Source organism: Pinus tabuliformis, chromosome 3_2 (genome assembly GCF_031772625.1).
Source record: "Pinus tabuliformis cultivar Carrire ecotype Pingquan chromosome 3_2, CPIR1, whole genome shotgun sequence".
Lineage (NCBI taxonomy): Eukaryota > Viridiplantae > Streptophyta > Pinopsida > Pinales > Pinaceae > Pinus > Pinus tabuliformis.
The window spans coordinates 181,812,000-181,818,663 of record NC_142302.1 but is presented as its reverse complement, the minus strand read 5'-3'; positions in this window follow the sequence as shown (position 1 = coordinate 181,818,663).

The window sequence follows — 6,664 nt, the reverse complement described above, 5'->3', positions numbered from 1 at the left end:
CTTGGTTCAAACAAATGGTGATGTGTTATCTAATGTTAAATTGTTCTTTTTTCTCAGTTTTCATATGAACTTCCCTCTTGACTGTTGCAAGAAGATTAAGAGTTAAATTTACTTAAGTGTACTTAGCTCTGGCTTGTTTGAAACAATATTAATGTTTTCCTCATGAGATTAAATATAAAATTCATTTAAATATGCTTTATATTTAATTGATCGTCTACTTTTTCATCTCAGCCACACCATAAATATCTGAAGATCCAAGAGTTTTCCTACCCTGTCCTTTTATAGCTACTCTTTCAAATTGATATTTATTACCCAAAATTTTATGACTCCATGTCCAATGGACTTTTCCAGCATCTTTCAACCAAAATTTTGAAAAACCTATCTCGAAATTCAATATCTAGCCTAAAATATTGAAAGCATAAATTAAATCATATAGAGAGAGCCCTCTCTCAAGCTGGAAGGGATAGATCCCAAATTTAAAAGTGGTTTGTAGTTTTCTTCCTCAGCCTAGGAAAATTACAGAGTGCTAACATTCTAGAAACCATACTGGGAACCGAAAGGTTTCATCTTCTCCAAGAAAAACTATTAAGTCTCATATTTGATTGTTGATGGTGCACAAAAGTCAGACACATATGAAGGTTGGATCATTCACCGAGCCACTCCATTATCAAAGAATCCAGATTGTAGAATTCTCATGGTGACTCCACTGGACGAAACATTCAGAGCCTAAACTACTCATCCAATTGCTTTTCAAGCAAAATGACAGGGTTTGTGGTTTGTGGCAAACCCTATTTCTATTGAAAGTTTCAAAGAGTATTGGGATGATTGTGATGATGATCAAATGGAATATTTCTCCAATTTACTGTGTCTTTATTTGAGGACATGCAAATGTGGCTCTAAAGCTAAAGCCAACATTTTAGAAGAGATTGTTGATAAACTTGAGAAGGACATTCAGATATTAAATGTTTGAATTGAGTCTTACAATTTTCAAGATCAAATCAATTTTTTAGGGACCTTTTATAGTTGAAACTAGGGCCTGATTTAGACAACAAATATGAGAAATCTCATTTTGAAAAACAAATTACAAAACTTCTTGATGATCAGCAAATGAAATATGTTTTTTTTTATCCCATAGTTGTCTGTATGGAGGAATTTTTAATTACGGAGTTCCAACTATGTTTCTGTTGTGAATGCCAAGTCTACAATCAATTGTCATTGCATTTACATTTTCCATTTTTTGTCTTGTTGAAGCGCAGTCACGGAATCATATCAAGTATGCAGCTACTTGATTGGTTGGTTTGGTATTTTTCTATTACTTTATTTTCAGGTGTATCAACAGCTTAGAGTAGGTAGAAGCGTGAATAAACTCAACATTATGAGCATATTTTTCAGTAGTATTTTTCAAATTTCAATTTGCAGTATATAGTTTGAGTTGTTGATTGGTTTCTGTATGGCATTATGATTCCAGTTTATACAAAGGATATCAGTTTCAGAATTTTGTTTTCTAGAGTGGGTATAGTTTCAGTTGAAGATTGGAACATGTTTCAGTTCGCAGGTCAAGAATGGATAAGGCTAATGATTTATGGTGTTCTTGACACCTCACAAGGAGGATGTCATCCCCATTGGAGCCATTTTTATGGTTCTATAATATAGGTAATCAAATTTTGTTTATTTTGAGAATTTGCTCATAAGGTTTAGCCTATAAATTCACCGGGTCTTATAGTCTAAATTGTCTTTGTACAAAGGTCTCAAATTGGTCAAGTCATTGAAAAGTTATGTGTCAAAATAGGTCCATTAGTCTTGATTTTAATTGTAAGGTCCCTAAGGGGTCATCATTGAGGTGTCATGAGTGTCTTGTCATGAGTGAGTGTTGGAAAATTGATGGTGGTTGTGCTATTATTGTGCTTTAATGTTGGCACTGATTTCAACCAGACTGGCAAGAATGTTTGCTACAACAAATGCATTGCTCAGAAGGATTCTTATGATAGTTGCAAGCTTCATGTATAGGATCATCATGGTGGGTGTGATTTCATATGTCCAAAGAGTATATGACCAGATAACTTTTCAGCCATCTTCCAAGTAGCAGAAGGACTCAAAGCCTACATTGGACCCTCTCCATTGGAAAGTGCTCTGAACAAGATTTCCAAAGATATCTGGAAGTCCAAAAGTGGACTCCTGGATCAAAAGATATGGTCCACTGAAGTTCAGAGATATGAATCCTTAGGAATAGCATAGGTTCAACATATCGGTACATCGGAGTATCGGCACATCAGAACATTGGCGTATTGGAGTATCGAAACTTCTTAAAGTGAGGAACCTTTAAAAAGTTACAATATCGATAAAGTGTCGATAGTATTAAAAATCACCAAGGAATTCTAATAAATATTAACAAAGGATTTCGTTGCAAAACCAAAGGTTGGCGGGCCCTATTCTCTCTCCTCTAGCAAGACACATAGCAACATATGATTGGTTCTGATAAGCTACAATGGAAAATATGATTAGCTTTGATAGGACACATGGCAACATATGATTGGTTCTGATAAGATATAGTGGCATCTGACATCAGAATGACATGGAAGTACGACAGGACACGTGGCAGGCATATTCAACCTTATTGAGTAGTCTAATGGGAAAGAACTGAGTGACACATGGAGTTGCCACGTGGAGTGATGACGTCATATCGGAGGTTGAAGACATCGATACTTTAGAACAGTTGGTGTTTGGAAAAGTTCTGATAAAGGGGGATTCTGATATTGGGCTGGCACATGGTCGTGAGAGTTCAAAGAACCAAGGGCATAAATCAGTTAATAAAGGAATAATGGCACCTGGCAGGAGTGTGAAGGCTTAGCACCTTAAGGCTAAGCGGCATGTCACATCTCTCGGTCCTATGATGAGAAATGCGGGGAGGTCTAAGTAGGAGAGCCAGGATGAAATCAAACTTCACAGAAGTTACGATACAAATGGGGCTCCGATATGGCATTAAGTAGATGTTCACTAGCCTGGTCATATGAGAAAGCAAATGCCAAAGGAGCTAAGCGCCAAGGGACTGAGGAGTATTGGAACATAGCACCACTGTGAAGAAATGATGTGGAATTTCTCCGATAAGACAATACAAAGAGTTAATCAAGTTTGAAAGGGAAACTAACAAGTTTTGTGAAAATAAATTCAACCACTCCAGATTCCAAGGCAGAGGATCAACATAAATGAACCAATTTCCAAATTTGAAGGCTGAAGATTTTCCAGCAGTTCCAAATTTCTTGCACTTTTCCAATGATTGTTTTTATCTTTAGTTTATTTTTTATATTTTTTTTCCAGAAATATAGCCACAGTCAGCAACATATTTCCTTCAAAGATTCAACAGAACAACCAAATTTGTCTAGAATTCCTATTATTTAGTTTTGTTTCATAAATATTTATATCTTTGTTAGATATTATTTTGCAATCAACTCCTTTTTGGAATCCGAAGGTAGTTCAATAGGAAGTCTATAAATATTTTGTAATAAGGCTTAGAAAAGGTTAGATTATGTATGAAGAATAGATCTCTACCTTGATGTAGGTTGTGGATTGTACTCAAAGTAATCAATTTTCAGAAATACAGAGGCAGTTTTGTTCCAAGATTCTTGTGTCAATCAAATGGTGATGTGTTCTCTCATGTTAAATTGTTCTTTTTTTCACTTTCCATATGAATTTCCCTCTTGACTGTTGCAAGAATATTAAGAGTTGAATTTACTTAAGTGTACTTAGATCTGGCTTGTTTTAAACAATCTTAATGTTTTCCTTATGAGATTAAATATAAAATTCATTTAAATATGCTTTATATTTAATTGATCATCTACTTTTTCATCTCAGCCACACCATAAATATCTCAAGATACAAGAGTTTGCCTACCCTGCCCTGTTGCAACTACTATATCAATTTGATATTGACTACCTAAAATTTTATGACTTCATGCATAATGGGCTTTTTAAGTGTCTTTCAACCAAAATTTTGAAAAGCCCATCTCGAACTTCAATATCTAGCCTAAAATCTTGAAAGCAAAAATTAAATCATATAGAGATAGCCCTCTTTGAAGCTGGAAGGGCTAGATCCCAGCTTTAAAAGTGGTTTGTGGTTACATTTGTAGTTTTCTTCCTCAACTTAGGAAAATTATAGAGTGTTAACAGAGGCAATGACTAATGGTCTGTGGCGGAGTCCAACCTCGATGAGATCCTGAGCTCGATTTGGCAGAAGCAAACTCCAGTTCTACTAGAGAGGGAATGCTTTATTTTGTGTATGATATATATGGCAAAGGTCAACCATATATATTGGAGAACTATGTGGCAGAATGGGAGCCTCATATGAGCAACTGCCTATGAGCTTATGAGAAATTAAGGTCACATAAAGGCACCTCTATCATAAAATTGAATTTTGAAGGAAATTTTTCATCACGGAACAGGTGTGGCGCAGATAGGTTGGGCATTCTCCCCACTGACAACACATTGTTATAACGCCTAAAATTTCCTTAAGAACGTTGACCATTTAGTGATTTATTTGTTAAATTTATGTTATTTTAATTGCAGTCATCGATATGTAGTGTATTATTATGATTTTTCAAAATTTTATTAATTTTTCTAAATTTTTGTGTTGCTTCTATTTAAAAGTGGACTTAGTGTAAAGTTTCATTGTAGTAACATTTAAAAAATGTTTCTTCATACAAAATTATAAATTTAAATGTAGAGAGTTAAATTATATATTTTTTTAATAAACTAGTAAAATAATTTAGTGAAGATGCTTTCTTCTTCCACAAAAAAATCATCTTATATACTAATCTAGTATCTAGTTAAACTATATTTTTAAAATATATTATTTTTATTACTATAAAGATTAATTTACTATGATGATAAAGTTTTGAAATCTTACTGGCAACTTTCTTTAGGTGTTTGTCTTCAAACACTAGCTGCGACATTTATGGTTCTCAACCCTTCAACTTTTTCTATGTAAAATGTCAGTGGATGGAGCGACACTCGAGAGTCCTTCCTATAGCAAGATTGTTGCAGGTGGTAGTATGTAATGGACTTGGTCACGTGGTAAATTTAGATATGATGCTAATGGTCTTGATCGTAGTACATTAATGTATATAGTGTAAATATTTGCTTGTCATCTTTCATTTTATAGATATGATAAATATTTTATGGTTGTCTCGATGTACATGTTGAAGTTGCACTTATATGGTTATGGAAAACACTTCTCAATTATCCTTGTGTACATGGGGAAGATCATAAATACATTATGCCCGCAAATAATAATGAACAATGTCTAATTGAATCAAAACCCTAGTCGTTGACCGAACCTCCATTAATGAGGATTCAACCAGTAGTTCTTCTTTAAGGTAGCCACTTATAATTATTGATTACACATTATTTATAACCCACGGAACCTTAACTTTTGGAGAAAAATTTAAATGCATCAGATGCTAGCTTATCCCATTAACTAGCAGGAGTTAGGTGGAATCCCAACAACATCTAGGTGAGGATAATAACAAAATTTCAACTCAGACCAAAAATAGCCAAAGACATATGGCTTTACATAAGGGGCATGATATAAGGTTATAAAGGAATTCTATCAATTGGATGGACAAAGGTGCATATAGTTCAACTTGTATGGTTCAAGGTGAAAATAATTCAACCCAAGACTTTAGAAGAGACTCACATGCATAGGGTTTACAAAACTGGACACAACCATCAAGGGCGGGCAGATATTTTGCAACCTATTAGCACACGTGAACAATTTTTTTCCTCACTCACACCTTGTTGATTCTAGAAAAGTTCTAGGAAGAGGAAAAAATGCAGACAGGGAGAAAACGGGAGGTGTTGACGGTGTTGGACCTGCCAACATGTCAAGGGATCTCCCTGGTAAGAAGTCCCAACTAGACCTCAGACCATTTGGTGTAGGAGTCCCAGCAATGGGTCATACGGTATCACCTTAACTGCAGTTGCACACAGAGGCAAGTAAGATGTCCCTATTGGTAGCAAGGGTGTGACATATGCAGCAAGTCAAGGAAGGTGCATGAGCAGTTCTAACACACAAAGGGTGAGGTGAGTGTGCCCCTTGGAAACCTGTGAAAGCACAGAGTTAAGAAGGGAACACACGAGCAAAGATGCATCACAAACTGGAAGGCAAGTAAGCTAGCAATCTAAAGTGATGGTTAAACCGACATCATATTTCAGTAAGGTTCATACATACATATATAGAAAATAGCTACACATGCATGCGTAAGCAAATAGAGACATATATCATAAAGAGTAAACAAGATAGTTGAAACACAATATGACATATGCATGAAACGTGTTGGCTCTGTTATATTAAGAAGTGAAAGTTCTAGTAATACAATATAATCATGACCAACCACTAGTTCCGACAACAGAACGTTACAGTAACTTCCGCTTGCTCCTCCAAATAGATATACTAGCTCTGCATAGTGGAGAAGCCAAGTCTCGTTACAATACTCTCCAAGATTTCTCTAAGATACTCCTATCAGAAGCTTGTCTAACCAAAAGCTTGTACAATGAGTTATGAGGGACTATATATAGAAAAGGGTGGGGTGGCCCTTGACATTCCCCTTTGTGACTCTTCATCTATCCTCATGACTCTTGTTGGCTTGATGGGCCCTGATCCAGGTTCAGTG